The 18,676-nt window shown below is 44.7% G+C and overlaps 1 long non-coding RNA gene across 3 annotated transcripts; it reads right to left on the reverse strand.

Moving 5' to 3' along the window:
- Nucleotides 1–9,406: 9,406 nt before the first annotated feature.
- LOC307211988 lies at nucleotides 9,407–17,381 on the reverse strand. 3 transcript variants are annotated; one of them, XR_013836691.1, is made up of 3 exons: nucleotides 16,986–17,379; nucleotides 11,891–12,025; nucleotides 9,407–9,984 (listed from the first exon to the last, which is right to left on the reverse strand). It is a non-coding gene; the product is annotated as an uncharacterized lncRNA (long non-coding RNA). The 3 variants fall into 3 exon arrangements; XR_013836692.1 differs by having other exon boundaries at nucleotides 9,410–9,981; nucleotides 16,986–17,375; XR_013836693.1 differs by lacking the exon at nucleotides 9,407–9,984 and adding an exon at nucleotides 10,081–11,440 and having other exon boundaries at nucleotides 16,986–17,381.
- Nucleotides 17,382–18,676: the final 1,295 nt, after the last annotated feature.

The following is an 18,676-nucleotide window of genomic DNA, read 5'->3' on the forward strand; positions in this document are numbered from 1 at the left end:
AACACAGAAGTGGTCCATTTCTTTCTCTGAGTGTGAAAAAGAAGTGAAGACGAAAAACTATGAAAGATATTCATATGACCTCCCCGGTTCCATCCTGAACACAAATTATCAAGTGACTTCTGCAGGGGCCTTTGTTGTGAGACACACCATTGATCCATCTAGCTCCATACTGCCTGCACAGACTGGCAGGGGCTCTCCATGGCTGTAGGTAGGGGAGATCCTCAGCCCTACTGGGAGATGCCAGAGATTGAACCTGGGACCTTCTGGGGTGGGGGAAGCAACCATGGTCCTGTCAGGAGCTCAGCCTACACTTGAGTAGGACCCTGACAGAGACACATGCCCGACTGGCATGTTCTCTCCCTCCTGGTCTTTCGTCCGGGAGCTTCATAAGCTTTCTTCAGCCCGAACATCACAGCGACCAATGCCAACCGACACCAGCACACTTAGGGATCCACAGAGTTTGTGCAACTTGCGTGACAGACCTCAGCAACTCAGCATTTTGGCTAATCTACTTTATTTACTGGTTGGACAGTGTTCTCGAAGCCACAAACATGAGTCTGACCAAACTGTGGGAGGCAGTGGAAGACAGGAGTGCCTGGCGTGCTCTGGTCCATGGGGTCAAGAAGAGTTGGACACGACTAAACGACTAAGCAACAACAGCAACACTTTATTTCCATAAAAACACACACGGAACACTGTAACATGGCTCCCTCTCTCTCTAGCATCACACAGCAAAGAGAAAAAGAACAAAGGACAATAGTCCCACTTCATGGAACACAGTAATACAATCATCCTGTCTTCGTCACTTCCCATTCTGTGGAGTCAAAACATACAGTATACCATCATGTGAAAGACAACAATCCCATGACTGCAATCATGGAGCAGGAATTCTAACAGGTCCTTCCCCATAGGAAGTGTCAGCCAGTTGCAAGCTTGGCCCCAGATCTGACAGGTGGTGGAAAAAGCCATCCCACTACCAGTAAAAAGCACTAGGAGCCAGCTCTGTGACTTTCTTCCCTTCCTGCTTCAGCACTGCACAGTCACCAGGCTGCAGCATCAAGGAAGGACATTATAAGATGGACACCAGCCACAGAAGGCATCCATTGCATTTGTGAAAGTGTTCTGCGCAATTGGGCACTATTTTCTGCACCCCTCCACAGCTGTGCCTCTTACTTCCTCCTCTCACACAGCAGCATCCATTCTCTCCCGCAGGGATCTTGACCCTTTTCTATAACAACCTCTAACAACAACACCCGGTGACTGGAAGTCGGGTTACAGGAGCTGCCTTTGCCGACGACAGAATTATTTCTCAGCATTCAGTTTCTAGACACCGATCAAGTGTTCCTTTCGCTTGCATTTCTGTTTGTTTGCTCGGAGTTGTATATTAATGAGGTGCCTGGAATAATCTTTATCAAACCCAGTCTGCAGCCACTGCCATATGGCACCTATCTACCTGCTGACAACATAATTAGACACCCACCCCCTGTATCATTTTCCAGCACCGGCTTCTGAAAACACAACCAAACAACAACTCCCACCATTACTCCAGCACTATTCAGGAGTTGACAGATTAAAGCTTTGCTTTATTTCCAGTGTCTCAAGAAGCAAATTAGCTGCTATAAATCCTTTCCCAAAAATTTTTTTTTAAAGCTGTCCTGGATTTCTATTCTGCCCTTGCTACCTCACTCTTGCCTATTCAGTCTATGTTCACTTGATCAGTTATGCCAAGTCTAACAAAAGCTCAGTGCTGGCTCAAAACATCCTGCAAGAGACCAATAACTGGCTGAGTTGAGGAGATGGCAGGTTGCAGCTCAGAGGCGAAACGTCTGCTCTGCATACAAAAAGTTCCAGTTTCAGTCCTTGGCATATCCAGGTAGAGCTTGGAACACCCCCTGTCTGAAAACTTGGAGAGTAACTGCCAGCCAGTGTTGAGACTATTTAGCTAGATGGACCAATGGTCTGACTCCGGATAAGGCAGTTTCCTATGAATTGTAATGTGAAGAGGAACAATTTATGCTGGAAATGCAGAGTCAGGTTGTTCTATATCAAGTGATCCGACATTTTCATCTCATATCAAACAATTTTCTTAATATTCTGTATACTTGTTGAATGATCAGAACAAAGTTTAAATCTAAAAAAATTATCTCATCCCATTTGTGAGTTATGAGGATTTGAAATTTCAAGAAATGGACAATTTTGGCCTTGCCAGACTACACAAAAAACCTTAAAAGCTCATCCCAGAACTGAGATACATCAAGACTAAAAACACCAATCTCTTCAGAACTACATGGGATTTAATATATGCCAAGTGGTGGACTTACTTTAAAATTTAAATTTAAGTTACAAAATTTAAATAATGATTTAAAAAATATGATTTAGAAAATACAAAAAAAGTATTTATTATTTAATATATTTAAGAGCTACCTGCAAAATTTCATCTTGGGATCCCAATGGGATCATATTATATATATATATATATATATATATATATATATATATATATTGTACATACATGTCTGCCTTATTGGGTTCTGTTTAGGATAAATGGGTAAAATATAACAGAATAAACAAGACTTCAGACTGTAATTTCAGTTACTTCAGGCATTTCTTTAGAAAGTTACTTAAGTAAAAGGTACCTGAAAAGCTAGTCAGGCTTTTCTTTTTAAAATGTGTTCCAATGCAGAGCGAGAGCTTGCTGTTGCATGATAGAAATGCCTGAAAAGGGATGGAGGCCAGTGTTGCCCCTGACCATCATTCAAGGCACCCAGGATGCCATGGCAAACTGGTTGAAAGCCACTGGTTTAGATAATACTGAGGTAGATGGTCCAGTGGTCTGACTCGGTATTAGGGCTTATGCACACTTTATAAAGCAACCTGTATGCTGGCTGAGCCATTTCCTTCCCTTATCTGATGTACACACTACAGTTGTACCTCGGGTTACAGACGCTTCAGGTTACAGACTCCGTTAACCCAGAAATAGTACCTCGGGTTAAGAACTTTGCTTCAGGATGAGAACAGAAATCGTGTGGGGGTGGCGCGGTGGCAGCGGGAGGCCCCATTAGCTAAAGTGGTACCTCAGGTTAAGAACAGTTTCAGGTTAAGAACGGACCTGTATAGTCATTTTCTTAAGCACAGCATCCATTTATTCTATGGGAAATTAGCAAAACTTGACAACTCTTGACTTGGGAGTTTGTTCACGGATCTGGTAGAAGCAGCACCTCAGTGTAGCCTTTAAAAAGGCTCAGCCTTAACTGCTCAGAAAAAGATAGAGAAGCAGATCCACAGTCCCCTGGAAACAAGGAATGCCTTTTTCAGCGATGTCTTGGGAAAGCTGAAGGGCAGACTTCAAGAACCAGATGTTTTGCCTAGGAAATATGATATGGATAAAAGCAGGGAGCCGATCTGAAAGGAAAAGGGGCTAGACCATATGACTTTGATTCTTGAGGCAGCTGCTTTCTCTCTTTTCACTCTCCCTGCCTTTGGCAAATGGACAATCTGATTGCTCCTGCTGCAGCAAGTTATCTTATCTCCTTTTCCTGGGCTGGCTCTCCATCCTACCGACACAGCATATGGCAAGGCTTATCATGTGGAAACTCCTGATGACCTTCATAGTTTCCACACCAGCAATGCCTGCTTCTGGGGAACACCGAGTCCCACCAGCACAGAACTTTTCCATGTCTTCGGCAGTTTCCTGCAGGGCAAGAATACATACCTAGACTACTCAAGCGATTTGGTTGTGTGAGTGGGTGGGGCTGAAAAGACTTCGCTCTTTAAAGAGCTGTCAAGTAGAAGATGGAGCAAGCTTGTTTTCTCCTGCTCTGGAGGGTAGGACCCAAGTTGCAAGAAGGAGATTCAAGAATGGATTCAAGTTACAAGTTACAAGAAAGGAGATTCCGACTAAACTTCAGGAAGAACTTTCTGACGGGAAGAGCTGTTTGAAAGTGGAACAGACTCCCTCAGAAGGTGGTGGGCTCTCCTTCCTTGAAGGTTTTAATGAAGATGTTGGAGGGCCATCTGTCATGGATGTTTTAGTTGAAATTCCCACGTTGCAGCGGGTTGGCCCCCGGGACCCCTTCCAACTGTACAATTCTTTGATGCTGTCATTCGCCTACCTCTCATTCTCATTCCATATAGTTAAAGCTATGGTTTTCCCAGTGGAAGTGAGAGCTGGACCATAAAGAAGGCTGATTGCCGAAGAATGGATGCTTTTGAATTATGGTGCTGGGGGAGACTCTTGAGAGTCCCATGGACTGCAAGAAGATCAAACCTCTCCATTCTTAAGGAAATCAGCCCTGAGTGCTCACTGGAAGGACAGATCATGAAGCTGAGGCTCCAATACTTTGGCCACCTCATGAGAAGAGAAGACTCCCTGGAAAAGACCCTGATGCTGGGAAAGATGGAGGGTACAAGGAGAAGGGGACGACAGAGGACGAGATGGTTGGACAGTGTTCTCGAAGCTACAAACATGAGTCTGACCAAACTGCGGGAGGCAGTGGAAGACAGAAGTGCCTGGCGTGCTCTGGTCCATGGAGTCACGAAGAGTCGGACACGACTAAACGACTAAACAACAACAACAACAACTCATTCTGATCTATCCAAGTCACTGTTAGGACGGTTTTTGTATAACATCCACAATGAAACAGAACTTGTTCCCTTATGCCTGATCATGTTTACTTAGAATTAGGTCCCATTGACTCAATGGGATCAGTTCCTGAGTTATGCCTCTCTCTTTCCCTGCCCACCCCCCGACAGATTCACCTCAGCAGCCCTCCCTTCAAGGTGCTTTGGGCATCACAGCTGCCTCCTCCCCCACCATGGTCCCAGCGCAGCTTAACTTTCAGCAAGTGCTCTATCTTGGCAGAGGATCACTTTATTGCTCTCAAAGGGAAAACATGTCTGAGGTCTTGCAAGAACATGAGAGCGAATTTCCTGAAATGAGTTTGATCTCTCCAAGTTGTTGTGTTTAGCCAGGAAGGAAAATCAGTCTAGACGGTCACGTGACTGGTCAGGAGACCTGATTTACCGAAGGTTATTGCTCCCCTTGCAAAGTGAAGAACATACAAAGCTCTGCTTAAACAAGAATGCACGTCTCAGTTGTATGAAGCTGTGTTCAAATGAAATGTGACAACGGCTATGAGGAAATAACCACAGACATAAAAAACTACTTGCCAAAAGAGAGATAGACAAATCTATCATTTTTGGTTTCTCTCCTTTTCTCGTTTTCCAGTCACAAGTTCTCCACATTTCTGCAGCAATCCTTGTGAAATTTCATCAGCACTTTAGTGCAAATTTCTCCCCATAAACACCTTTTTATATGCAGTGTTGACTAATGTACACATTTTTGCAAGGAATCTTCTCTAATAAAATACATTTTTCTACACTTTGGTTGGTTGGAGATCATGTGAACAAAATTGAATTTCTCCAGCACCCAGGAGCTAAATTCAGCCAGTGCAATTCTTTCACCAGCCGTGTCACGTGATGGTGGTAGTTTGCTCCAGTGGATGTGTTGATATTATTCAGCGACATCTCTTGTAAAGACAATCAAAGGTGGGCAGAACAAAGGTGAAGACAGAGCATAGCTGGAATGAGATGATCCTGGATGAAGTTGGCAGGTGTACTGCCTAAGGAGCAATCATTCTTTTAGGATTTAGAGCACACAAATAGAGTGAAGGCTAAAGATTTCATCAAATGGCCCCCCTCCCCAAAGCTACAAAGCATTGCCACAATCTTATGCTCTCTAGTGCTGTCAGAGAACCACCCAACTGAGAGCTTGGCACAGAGGTGACAACTAACAAATGTGTTCTTGGGGCTTATAGACCCTTTGGACTGTGCATTTGGGCGATACATCCATTCCCAACAGAGTGGTTGTTGGAGCTACATAAGCCACAGCTGGTGTTAGAGGGACACATCAGTTTCCCAACTGAGTGAAAGACTAACGCTTGGAAGGAAGTCAACACAGAGGTGACTCCCAAGGCTATCCTATACTACTTTTTCCAGGTGCCACCTAAAGTGCCATTTCAGTGCCATCTCAACAAATAACTGACTGTGAGAAACTAATCCTTTATCAAATGTACAGGGCCACTTAAAGGACCAGGCCCACAGGATTTCTAGTCACAGTGGGAGCATGGGAGGGGCAATTGCTGGGCACCATGCTAATCTCCTCGAGGTAACAATAATCTTCTGCGACGTGTCAATACATTTGAAAGGGACGATTTGCAGATAAGCTTTCAGCAGACGGAAGGTGAGTTGACTATGGAAGGTTTGTAGTCTATTATTATACTGAGCTAAGATGAGTAGTTAAAGTGAAATTGTTGTAGGGAATGAAGCCTTAATGAAATCACCGTGCTCTCTGAGAACTGAACAAGCTAATTATTGCTGAAGTCCAGGAATCAATACACAGTAAAAGATGCAGCACTGAAAGGCAGCCAATATACATGCCACATTTTCCAGACCAGAAATTACTCCTGTGCAAATGCCATATGTGCAATTTGATTTCCTGGATATCCATGAGCGGCCATCAACGGGGGGGGGGGGGGGGCGTGTTCTATGTGCAATGAGTGAAATTTAGCAATTTGCAGATATGAAAGGAATGCTTATTATTGATCTTCCACGTATGTCCCAAGGTGATAAATATAGGGGGGGAAAGCTAAATAAAAACATATTAGGGTAAGGGAAGAAGAAGAAGAAGAAGAAGAAGAAGAAGAAGAAGAAGAAGAAGAAGAATAGTAGTAGTAGTAGTAGTAGTAGTAGTAGTTTGGATTTGATATTCCGCTTTATCACTACCCGAAGGAGTCTCAAAGCAGCCAACATTCACCTTTCCCTTCCTCCCCCACAACAAACACTCTGTGAGGTGAGTGGGGCTGAGAGACTTCAGAGACGTGTGACTAGCCCAATCTCTGAGCAGTGCCAGATTCCAGCAATTTGGGGCACTTACCTAGGGTTCCGTTTCCTCAGAATGTGAGAAAGCAGAGACTGAGTTGTCTTAATGATTATGATTATGATTATACTGTGCTTCATACGCAGATCTCAGGGAGATCCACAACATAAAAATATATGGTTTATTTACACATTCAGTCAAACCTTGGCTGTCAAACGTAATCCGTTCCAGAAGACCATTTGACTTCTGAAACGTTCTACAACTGAGGCGCGGCTTCCGAATGGTTGCAAGAGCTTCTTGCACTCAAGTGGAATCTGTGTTGGATGTTTAGGTTTCGAAAACTGTTCGAAAACTGTAGCATTTACTTCCAGGTTTTTGGGTGTTCGGGAGCCGAAACGGACCATAACAGATGTGTTTGGAAACTGAGGTTTGACTACATATACAACCTGAGCCTATGATGGAAGGGCTCACAGCATTAACACCCCAGAACGTCTTACTTCTCACATAGCCACAACCTTGGATTCCAACAGAAATCAAGCATGGCTTTTACTCTCTGGCTTCTGCCTGCAGCCTGCTTCTAGCCTAGGGTTACCAGACGTCCCCGGTTCCTGGGGACAGTCCCCAGATTTGCAAGTCTGTCCCCGGACAAATTCTATCCCCGGAATGACCCGAGATTTGCAAATCTGTCCCGGGAAATGTGGTAGTGTGGCAGCCTCAGCAACCCAGAGCCAGCCTGGTAGCGCAGTTGGCTCTGGCTGGCTTCAGGAGCTGCTTGCTGCCATGGTGCCTGCCATTTTTCCTCGCCCAATAGCGAGGGGAAATGGCAGGCTCCAAGGCAGCGAGCAGCTCCTGAAGCCAGCCGGAGCCAACTGCGCTACCAGGCTGGCTCCAAGCTGCTGACTGCCGCTGCCGCCACTGCCAAAAGGGAACCAGGGACGTCTGGTGGTATAGATCAAAGGGGGAAGGGGGCAGGAGATTGGGAAAGGCTCAGGAGTCACGGGCGGGTGGCACGTCATTGCCCAGGAGGGGTACAAGGTGTGTGGTTTCTCTGCCGGGCAAGGTACAAAGTCCTTCTTTCGCACCCTGTGAAACAGAAATGCAGAGTTTTTTAAAAAACTGGGCAACTGCGCGCAGCCCACCTGTGACTCCCAAGCCTTCCCCAATCTCCTGTCCCCTTCCCCCTTTGTTTTGACTGATTGGGGGAGGCTCGTCCGGCCATTGCTCAGTTTTTTCAAAACTTTGCGCATTTATGTTTCACAGGGTGCGAAAGAAGGGTTTTGCACCTTATACAATATGCATGTGTGCTTGGGCCCAAGGTCTTTTGCCTCACCATTCCCACTACTGACTCCCTGTTGCTACTCAGCTTAAAAAAAAAGTGCCCCTGGATTCATTGAAAATAATCTGGTAACCATATTCTAATACATGCTGAGCACATTGGCTTTTGATTAAGCTTAACATTGAAAGGCATATAGCATGAGTTTCAAAGACGAAGTTAATAAAAACATTTTCTTCAATTGCACCACAGGCTCCTGTGTGAGATTAACTCAGACATTTAGGTGAAAAGTAAGTAACTCTAGGAAATGAAAACTACTGATGAAGCTGCAATTTTTTTTTTTTTTTTAAAGTATGGCCCCAAAGAAAGAAGTTTCAGAACCACTGTTCTAGAGTGTAAATTTGAACTCTGCTAATTAGATAATCAAATGAGCACTATTGGAGACGAAAGATGAAGAGGTAAAATCAGTCATGATCAAATGGGCACAAGATATAGGTCATAACATTATGATGGAAGATTGGGAAAGGTTATGGAAAATTTATTTAAAATTTACAGATTATTCTTTGTTGAAAGAAAATTATATGAAGATGATGTATAGATGGTATATGACACCAGTGCAGTTAGGGAAAATGTATAAAACTAGCTCAAATATGTGTTGGAAGTGTAAGGAAAAGGAGGGGACATTTTAGCATAAGTGGTGGGATTGTAATGAAATTTTTAAAAATTTGGGAAATGATATATAATGAATTGAAGAAAATGTTCCATCTAACATTTGTTTAAAAACCTGAAGCATTTTTGTTAGGGATTGTAGGAAAAGACCTGCCAAGGAAGTTGAAAAATATCTTCATGTATGTGACAACGGCGGTGAAAGTCTTAATAGCACAAGGATGGAAGACTGAGGAAATCCCGACTAAAGAATTACGGCAAGAGAAACTGATGGACTATGCAAAATTCGCAAAATTAACACATAAACTATGGGACAAGGATAACTGTGACTTTAAAGATGAATGGGAACCTTTTACAAAGTATCTAAAGATCCAACAAAGTGAATTGGACTCCTTGGCAGGCTTTGAATAAACACTCACAAACTTTTTATTGATAATAACCAGTTAGACAAATTAAGGATTTATACAATTTTGTAACATGCAGAGAATAGCATTTATAGAGAAACCAGAGATTGGAACTGAGGGAAGACGGAAGGGGGCGGGGAAGGTGGGTTGTTTTATGGGAGGGAGGGGTGGGGGGAAATTAAGGATGATATGTTTTAAGATAATGTTTTGTTTAAATTCCTAATAATTTTTTTTAAAAAGAAAGATAATCAAATGAGCATTATTATATTGATTTCTGCATATTAAACCATCTGTCCAAGAGCAGGTCAAGCTGCTTTTCCCCCTGGCTTGTTGGCAACCTTTGCCGCAGCCTTGTCTGCTATGTTTTCTAGGCTCTGGAGAATCAGAGGGGCTCTGCCTCCCTTTCTCCACAAATGAAACCCTCAATTCCTGCTCTTCCTGCTGCCCACATGCAGGGCTCCTCTCCTCTCTCTGCCCCTTTGTTCTCCTTGGAAATGAACCAACAGATTCTTCTTCCCATGTGGTGCCCTGCGCAAAAGTTGTTGACCAGTCCTTTTTTTTTTAAAAAAAAGCACCTCCACAGCTTGCCTCCTGCTCTAAAAGAAACTGACTTTAAAAAGATAGGCGGCAGCGGCAACAGCAGCAGGGGTACCTTTTGGTCACACACCCCACACCCCCGCCGTCTTGAGTCATTTGTTGTTCTCCTAGCTCTGAAATAAACTGTCTTCCCCTCCCATGAAGGTCTTCTGCCTCTGAAGAATCTGCTTCGGAAAGGCAAAAAAGTAAAAGAGCTATTCTCTTTGTCTCTCTTTGATATTTTCCCATAGATGTCCCTGTTTCCCTGTACACCTTTCTCGGCATTCACATGTACATAGCAAACAATAAGTGTCTCCTGGATTCATTGAAAAAAAATCTGGTAACCTTATTCCTAGCCCAGCTCTCACACACACTGTTACGTACTGAGTTGAATAGGATTCAGAATGCAGCAGTCTGATTGGTCCTAGAACAATAGGATTCAGAATGCAGCAGTCTGATTGGTCCTAGAACAATAGGATTCAGAATGTAGCAGTCTGATTGGTCCTAGAACAATAGGGTCCAGAATGCAGTAGTCTGACTGGTGCACAGGAGCCACCCAATCCAGCTCCAGGTGGAAGTGAATCCTCAACCTGATTGGCCTACAGGTGAATCCCGGAATTAGCCAATCACGTGGGGCCCATTGTGTAAATAATGTATATAAAGCAGATACTTTGGGGGAACTTCCATTCCTCCTCACCACTATGAGCTGAATAAAGAGCATGAAATCCACTCTCGACTCCGAGTATATTTCACACACACACTCAACTCTCTGGCTTTTGTTTTTGTCATTGCCAGCCGCCCATTTGCCCTATGGTGCAGAGAGCTTCTGTTCTTACACGACCCATAGTTAGGGGGCCATTATGGCCCTTGCCTGGCTAATTCATCACTAATTACAAGGGACTCAGACACCATGCAGCAGCTGCCCCCCCCCCACGTGTGTGTGTGTGTGTGTGTGTGTGTGTGTGTGTGTGTGTGTGTAGAGGGAATATGGAGAGAGAGGGGGGGAAATGTTTCTGATTGACTGGCATCTAATCCCTCTGCTCAGGCCTCTGTTTTGCTGAAGGGTTCCTGGCTCATCCAGAGTGTTTTATTTCCACACATAAAAACCATGCGCATTTCATTTATGTCATACTTGCAGGCTGGACCTCATGCATAATAACCGTGTGTGTTCCATGCCAGCAGAGGAAATGGATTTTGGTTTGTGTTTTTTTTTTTAAAGAGCACAGCGGCCCAGAGCGCACCATAAAAAGTATTCGGAGCCCTGTAAACTTTGGGTTTTGTTTTTGCAGGAGGATTACAGGCAGCCTGATGTTGTGAAAGAATAATGGTTGGGATGAGGGCAACTGACACTTGTCTTGGAAACAATAAGCCTTCACAACCCACATGCGCCCCAGATGTAATCTCCTCTGATGGAGATCAAAGAATGCCCAATCTCCCAACTCAATGTACTTGCCTGTGCGTCCATTTCAGCTGGGAGATCTCCATCAGATAATGCAGGCAGCATTTTGCCCAATGACTGTCTGGCTTCTGCATTCCTCAAACTCTCACCGTTTTCTATGCATTTGTGAAACCCTGGATACAGCATAGCCCGACTCAATCAGGACAATAATTAGAATCAAAATAGTTCACAGAAAATAATAAATGCTGGTGGAATGAAGTGAGGTGAAGTTATTGGGGGAGGGGCATAGTTAATATATTGTTCCTAAGCAGTTTTCAGACCCCTGAGCAGTGCTTTTTTATATAAAAATAATGTTTAAGGGGTACTCTCATTTTGACTCAAGAAAATCACGGGGAAAGGAAATGAAGCCACCATCGGAGGTGGCAACACCGTGCTAAATTCCAAGTCCTACTTCACATGTTAAACACTCGCTTCCATCTGAGACTCAGGAAACATTGTGACAGAAAATGAGGTAGCAACGGAACTGATGATTCACTGTGCTAGCAAAGAAACTAAAAATTTTAATTTTTATAGTTTCTTCTCCCGTTAGATTCACTACATGTTTAGAGGTATGCGCACCCCTGCCCCCCCCCGAAAAAAGCACTGCCCCTGAGTATTGAACATTGAAGATGGAGGGACTAAGGATAGCAACATACCACTCCGTCTATTTCTGATGTTCAAGAGGAGAGTGTCATTACTAGGGATGGAAGGATTTGTCAGCTTCGGTTGTCTCAATTTCTCCTTTTCCTCCCCTGAAATTAAGTTCTCCACATTTATGCAGCAGTTTGAGACTAATAATAATAATAATAATAATAATAATAATAATAAATTAAAAATCACCATGAAAATTATCCAGCATTACAGTGCAAATTTCTCCTAATAAACACATTTTTGCATGCAGTTTTGACACATTTCGGCATGCAATTTCTCTTAATACCATACATTTTTGCATGTTATCCTCACCAATATATTTCCATGCACGCTTTCATGATCCAGCAGGCTTTTCTTATGTTCGAGCATCCCTATGAAAGTGGAGCAAACAGCTTCTCTCCCCTGAGTAGAACTGCTGCTTATGCATGCTCTGTTTCATAACAACACAGGAAGAGATCTGTTGGATCAGGCCAGAACCAGCCCTGTCCTGGGATGCCCAGCATAAGAATACAATGATAGCTATGAGAAGCTCATGATAAACCGAGAGCATAACATTAAATCTGATTCATTGCTAGTAACTCTTCACCAACGAAAGAGAAGATTTCCCCCTTCCTTCAATTCCCCTTCTCCGTTCTCTGGCATGATGAACTGGGTGGGTGGGGGGTAATCCTACAGCTTAGAGGAATGGCAGTGGCTGAGAGCAGCCTTGTCTTTGTGGATGAATGCTTTTAATTTCATCACGAACAGGACTGCTGCACCCGTCAAGTCGCAAAAGGAAGTTCTGTACAAGTCCAAGTCGAATGGAACTACCCAGCGTGAGATGCAGCGAAATGTGACCAAATAGGGAAAGCGCGGCTGAGAAGTAATTTAATGTGCTCCATGGGAGTGGAGATTTCTTCTTGAACAACGCTTGATAACCCTGCAGAACGGAGTTCGCTATAGAGGAGAAATGTTTCACTCTGGCAAGGACCATTCAGGGGTACTGTTTCAGGCTTCACAGAGGTGTCAGAGGTTTCAGTAGTGAGGAAAGGAGACAAGACCTTCTTGGCTATAGTCAAGAAGGATCTGATTTGGGCCCACACTTGATTATATGGGTTTCCTGCAACCTCACGCACTCTAGTCAATGGTTAAGGCCAAGTTGATTTTCCTCTTGCTGGTGCTGTTCCTGGGAGGGAAAGAGAAAAAACAACCAAAATGAGGCCTGACATTTAACAAAGCAAATGAAATCCCTGTTGGGTAGCAGAGGAGTGGGGCAAGCGGCAGCTGTAGCCCATGGCCATCAAACAATAGAAGTGGGGCTGCTTTAGGATTAGAGATCTGTGGATTTCATTATGTCTGACAGGGACCGTGCTGAGGAGGGCTGCACTGAGGAGGAATGGTGAGAGCCACCCCTCCCCCTCCCCCTGACCCTTATCCTGAATCTTCCCAGGAGCAGGAGGACAGTATAGATTTGGAACAGTGGTTTGCAGAGGGGAATAGTTCAGAAGGCAGAAGTTGGGAAGAACTGGGTGGTGAACAGCTAGGAGAAGAAACACTGGGGGAGAGCGGGTTAACAGATTCACTGTCTATGGAAAGCATTCATACGCTTTCCCCAAGGTCAATAATAATAATAATAATAATAATAATAATAATAATAATATTTATACCCCTCCCATCTGGCTGGGTTTCTCCAGCCACTCTGGGCGACTTCCAACGGAATATTAAAATACAATAACCCATTAAACATTAAAAGCTTCCCTAAACAGGGCTGCCTTCAGATGTCTTCTAAAAGTCTGGTAGTTGTTTTTCTCTTTGACATCTGGTGGGAGGGCATTCCACAGGGTAGGTGCCACTACCAAGAAGGCCCTCTGCCTGGTTCCCTGTAACTTGACTTCTCGCAGTGAGGGAACCATCAGAAGGCCCTCAGCGCTGGACCTCAGTGTCTGGGCAAAACAATGGGGGTGGAGAAGCTCCTTCAGTTATACAGGACCGAGGCCGTTTAGGGCTTTAAAGGTCGACACCAACACTTTGAATTGTGCTCGGAAACGTACTGGGAGCCAGTGTAGGTCTTTCAAGTGCTGTGAAAGTGGTAGAACAGAAAGCACACAAAGCACAGAGGGGACAGGCCCAGATTACAAGACGTAGAAGTGACGTAGATCAATAGGGACAGAAGGGGGTGGGATCCTTAACTGGGAGCACGGCCATTTCTAGGAGACGAGTTCTTTGTTCTCTCGCTGTGATTATTAAAGTTTCTAACTGATAAGAAGACTCCTTTTCCTTTGTTCTGCTTATCTACTGCCATGGGGGGAGGAAGCCGATTCCCTGAAGCCTGACAATGTCCATATCAGAAGAGCCTGCTGGATCAGGCCAGTGGTCCATCAAGTCCAGCGTCCTGTTCTCACAGTGGCCAACCAGGTGCCTGAAGCAGGATCTGACCACAAGAGCCCACACTCTTCCTTTTAAAGCCATCTAGATTGGTGGAATGCAGCTACTACTGGCAGACAGGGGGCAGGTCTCAGGGCCAGAGGATTCTCAGTCAAATTAAGCCAGCTTGTGCTTAATTTGTGTCCTGGTTTCGTTGCACACCATGCTTGCTCTGGGTGGGAAAGGGCACATTTCCCCAGAGGAACGGCTAACAGCCAAAAGTGTGCAAACGTTCTCCATGAGACATGTGTTTGTTTAAAGAGAGAAAGCGGGAAAAGAACATCTTTGAACCTGGAGAGCACTCGGCCATCAATTTGGTCCCACCAAGACAGAGGCTGCATCTTGATTGAAAAGCCTCTCACACCCAAAGGATTCCTGTCTGGCGGCTTTCAGAGGAGAGAGAGAGAGACTGCATTCATCTCAAACTGCTTGGCTCTCAGCTCTGACAAGTACAGATTGTTTTTCTGGAGAGTGTTTTGATTTCACTCTATTCAGAAAAAAGGTTACCCAGCAGGGGAAGGTGGTCATCTTGAAATAAAGAAAGCAACACCGTGCCATTTGGAAAGAAATTTGGATTAAGACGTCTGCAGGCCTGTCGGTCTGGAAATAGCATTGCATTTTGTAAAGGAAAAGAGGTGCATCTGATCTCAGGTCTAGTACGGCTTCTCCATTCAGTTTAAAATTATCAAGGTTCTTCTTATTGCTGTAGTTCAGTGGTAGAGCATCTGTTTGGTGTATAAAAAGTCCAAGACTCAATGCCCAGCAGTGGAGAGCTGCTGCCAGTCAGTGAGGACAGTACTGGGCTAGATGGACCTATGGTCTGACTTAGTATTAGGCAGCTCCTTATGTACCTATTCAGATACATCTATACAGCCATCAGGCAATCAATGTTCCCTGGGCAGCTTACAAACTAAATAATATATATAATATATAGGAAATGAAAATCAAGAATATGTGCTAAAAACAGCAAAACTAACAACAAAGACAAAATAGAACCATTTGAAGCAAAACTTAAAGGCCCAGGTATCTACCTGCTGCTGAAAAGACCATAGGGAAGGCACCAGGCAAGGTGGGTTGGGGCAGGGGAAGAGTAAAAAAAGGTAAATGGTTAAGTCCAGTCAAGGGCAACTATGGGCTTGCTGCGCTCATCTCACTTTCCAGGCCGAGGGAGTCAGTGTTTGTCCACAGACTGCTTTCCGGGTCATGTAGCCAGCACGACTAAACCGCTTCTGGTGCAATGGGACACTATGATGGAAACCAGAGCGCACGGAAATGCCGTTTACCTTCCCACCGCAGCGGTACCTATTTATCTACTTGCACTGGTGTGCTTTCGAACTGCTAGGTTGGCAGGAGCAGGGACAGAGCAACGGGAGCTCACCCTCCCGTTCGAAGGGGAATTCGAAGGGGAAGAGCAGATTCCCCTTACTCATGAGCTCCAGCTGCTGCCCCTCAAGTGACAGTTGTTTGCTTTCAGTTGACAGCATAGGAGCCAATACTTAGGGGTTGAGGTCCCTTTGCCCCCCCATAAAATTTTTGAAAATGGCATTGCCATTCAAATGGTGTTTGTGCACCATGTCATGTGATCGATTATGCAGAGCGGGGCTCCCCCCCCCAATATTTTGTTCACATTGGCTCCATTTGAAGACAGAAGGAGGCAACCAGACTTTCAAGTGGGTTCTAGGGAAACAATGTACAGTAGAATATAACATATTGTGCATTGTTCATGGCATGCAATGCTGCTCAGCTAAGCTATAGCAGCTGTTTGTATCTGTGAAGGGATCCACAGCCAAATCACAACCTGAAATATACTGCAGGCATCAGGAGTGACATTTGAGTGGTGGAGAAAGCAGCAGGACACCCTCTGTTGCTGACAGTATGGGTAGGCAAACTAAGGCCCAGGGGCAGGATCCGGCCCAAACGCCTTCTAAATCCGGCCCGTGGATGGTCCGGGAATCAGCATGTTTTTACATGAGTAGAATGTGCCCTTTTATTCAAAATGCATCTCTGGGCTATTTGTGGGGCCTGCCTGTTGTTTTTACATAAGTTGAATGTGTGCTTTTATTTAAAATGCATCTCTGGGTTATTTGTGGGGTATAGGAATTCGTTCATCCCCCCCCAAAAAAAAAAATATAGTCCGGGCCCCCACAAGGTCTGAGGGACTGCTGAAAAAGTTTTCTGACCCCTGTTCTAGTTATTTGGGATGAAAATAGACATCACCAACCACTTAAGGGGTGTCACATGGAAGAAGGAACAGGCTTGTTTTCTCCTGTTCAGGAGGGCAGGTCCTGAACCGATGGATTCAAGTTACAAGAAAGGAGATTCTGACTAAACATCAGGAAGAACCTTCTGACAGTAAGTGCTGCTTGACAGTGGAATGGTCTCCCTCAGGAGGTTTTTTTCCTAAGCAGAGTTTGGATGGCCATCTGTCATGGATGCTTGAGTTGAGAGTCTTGCATTACAGGGGGTTGGTCTGGGTTCCTTCTGTGGGAATTAAACTCTAGCTCCCATTTACAGAGTTACGCAGAAGAGAGTCCAAATCTTGACTTAGTTCCCTTTTTCCTCCTATAAAAACCCACAAAACACTCTCCTTTAAAGTTTAAATAATAAATAACTCTTAACTCGGTGCATTTGCACTTGCAGGTTACCGGTAAATACAGAAAGCAGGCAGGTGTAACTTACGTTGCTAATACATCTTACCTAGATTTGTAGGTGAGATAAAATACTGTCACAGACTGACTAACTCTGAGACAGAGAGCAACATACCTGCTGTATGTTCTGCAGCACACCCACAGAACGTACCTGCTGCTCTAACTGTCAAGACTGTTCCCAACTGCCATAATCATAGCAACTGAAAATAGCTGCCTCAGGTGTATGGCATCACAGAGTTCTGTAGCCCTGGTGATCATTAACCCTTTCCGTAGCATTTTGGATCCTTTCATCCCCCACCTTCCAGCTCTACAACTCTATGATAAAGTCTATGATGTACTACTAACTTGATGGTGTTAAAAAAGAATAAGGAAAAGGTGCTATGTGCTCTACCAGTGGTTGTAGTTGTTTAATCATTTAGTCATGTCCGACTCTTTGTGACCCCATGCACCAGAGCATGACAAGCACTCCTGTCTTCCACTGCCTCCCCCAGTTTGGTCAGACTCATGCTGGTAGCTTCGAGAACAATGTCCAACCATCTCGTCCTCTGTCGTCCCCTTCTCCTTGTGCCCTCCATCTTTCCCAACATCAGGGTCTTTTCCAGGGAGTCTTCTCTTCTCATGAGCTGGCCAAAGTACTGGAGCCTCAGTTTCACAATCTGTCCTTCCAGTGAACACTGAGGGCTGATTTCCTTCAGAATGGATAGGTTTGATCTTCTTGCAGTCCATGGGACTCTCAAGAGTCTCCTCCAGCACCAGAATTCAAAAGCATCCATTCTTCGGCGACCAGCCTTCTTTATGGTCCAGCTCTCACTTCCATACATCACTACTGGGAAAACCATAGCTTTAACTATACGGACCTTTGCCGGCAAGGTGATGTCTCTGCTTTTTAAGATGCTGTCTAAGTTTGCCGCTGCTTTTCTCCCAAGAAGCAGGCGTCTTTTAATTTCGTGGCTGCTGTCACCATCTGCAGTGATCATGGAACCCAAGAAAGTAAAATCTCTCACTGCCTCCATTTCTTCCCCTTCTATTTGCCAGGAGGTGATGGGCCCAGTGGCCATGATCTTCGTTTTTTTTATGTTGAGCTTCAGACCATATTTTGCGCTCTCCTCTTTCACCCTCATTAAGAGGTTCTTTAATGCCTCCTCAATTTCTGCCATCAAGGTTGTGTCATCAGCATATCTGAGGTTGTTGATATTTCTTCTGGCAATCTTAACTCCGGCTTGGGATTCATCTAAAAAAAGAGGGAGGTGTTTGTAGGGGGAGGGAATAGGGGAGGAAATGGCTGGTAGAGAAAGAGTGAAACAGCCTTCTCCTGCAAAACGCCCCCTCCTCACCTTCATCTGAGTCATCAAATAACGTGCTGGGATCAGCATTTGCTGATGCAGCACCCACAACCTCTTTCGCCGATGGGGACAGAATGCCTTTTCCACAATGTCAGAGCCCCCCCCCCCCAGTTAAATACAAGGAACCACTTCCCAGGTTTTTATCCTCAGGTTTACCGGTGTTCCACTGCAGAGCCAGCCTGGGAATGCCGGAGTTCAACCCTGTGGAGGATGTGGAGGGAATAGTAAGTATGAGAGGGTGGCTTCTTTTGTGTTTAAAATATGCAGGAAGCTTTTCCTTCAGTGCTGCGGAACCATAATCAGCTCACACATCTGCAGGGCCGGCAGAAAACACGTCTGCTACTGCTGCTTGTCGGTTTAATCTGCATTGTGCTTCATCATGTTTGCTCTTTAAACT

This window comes from Podarcis cretensis (assembly GCF_951804945.1).
Source record: "Podarcis cretensis genome assembly, chromosome: 3".
NCBI classification, from domain to species: Eukaryota; Metazoa; Chordata; class Lepidosauria; order Squamata; family Lacertidae; genus Podarcis; species Podarcis cretensis.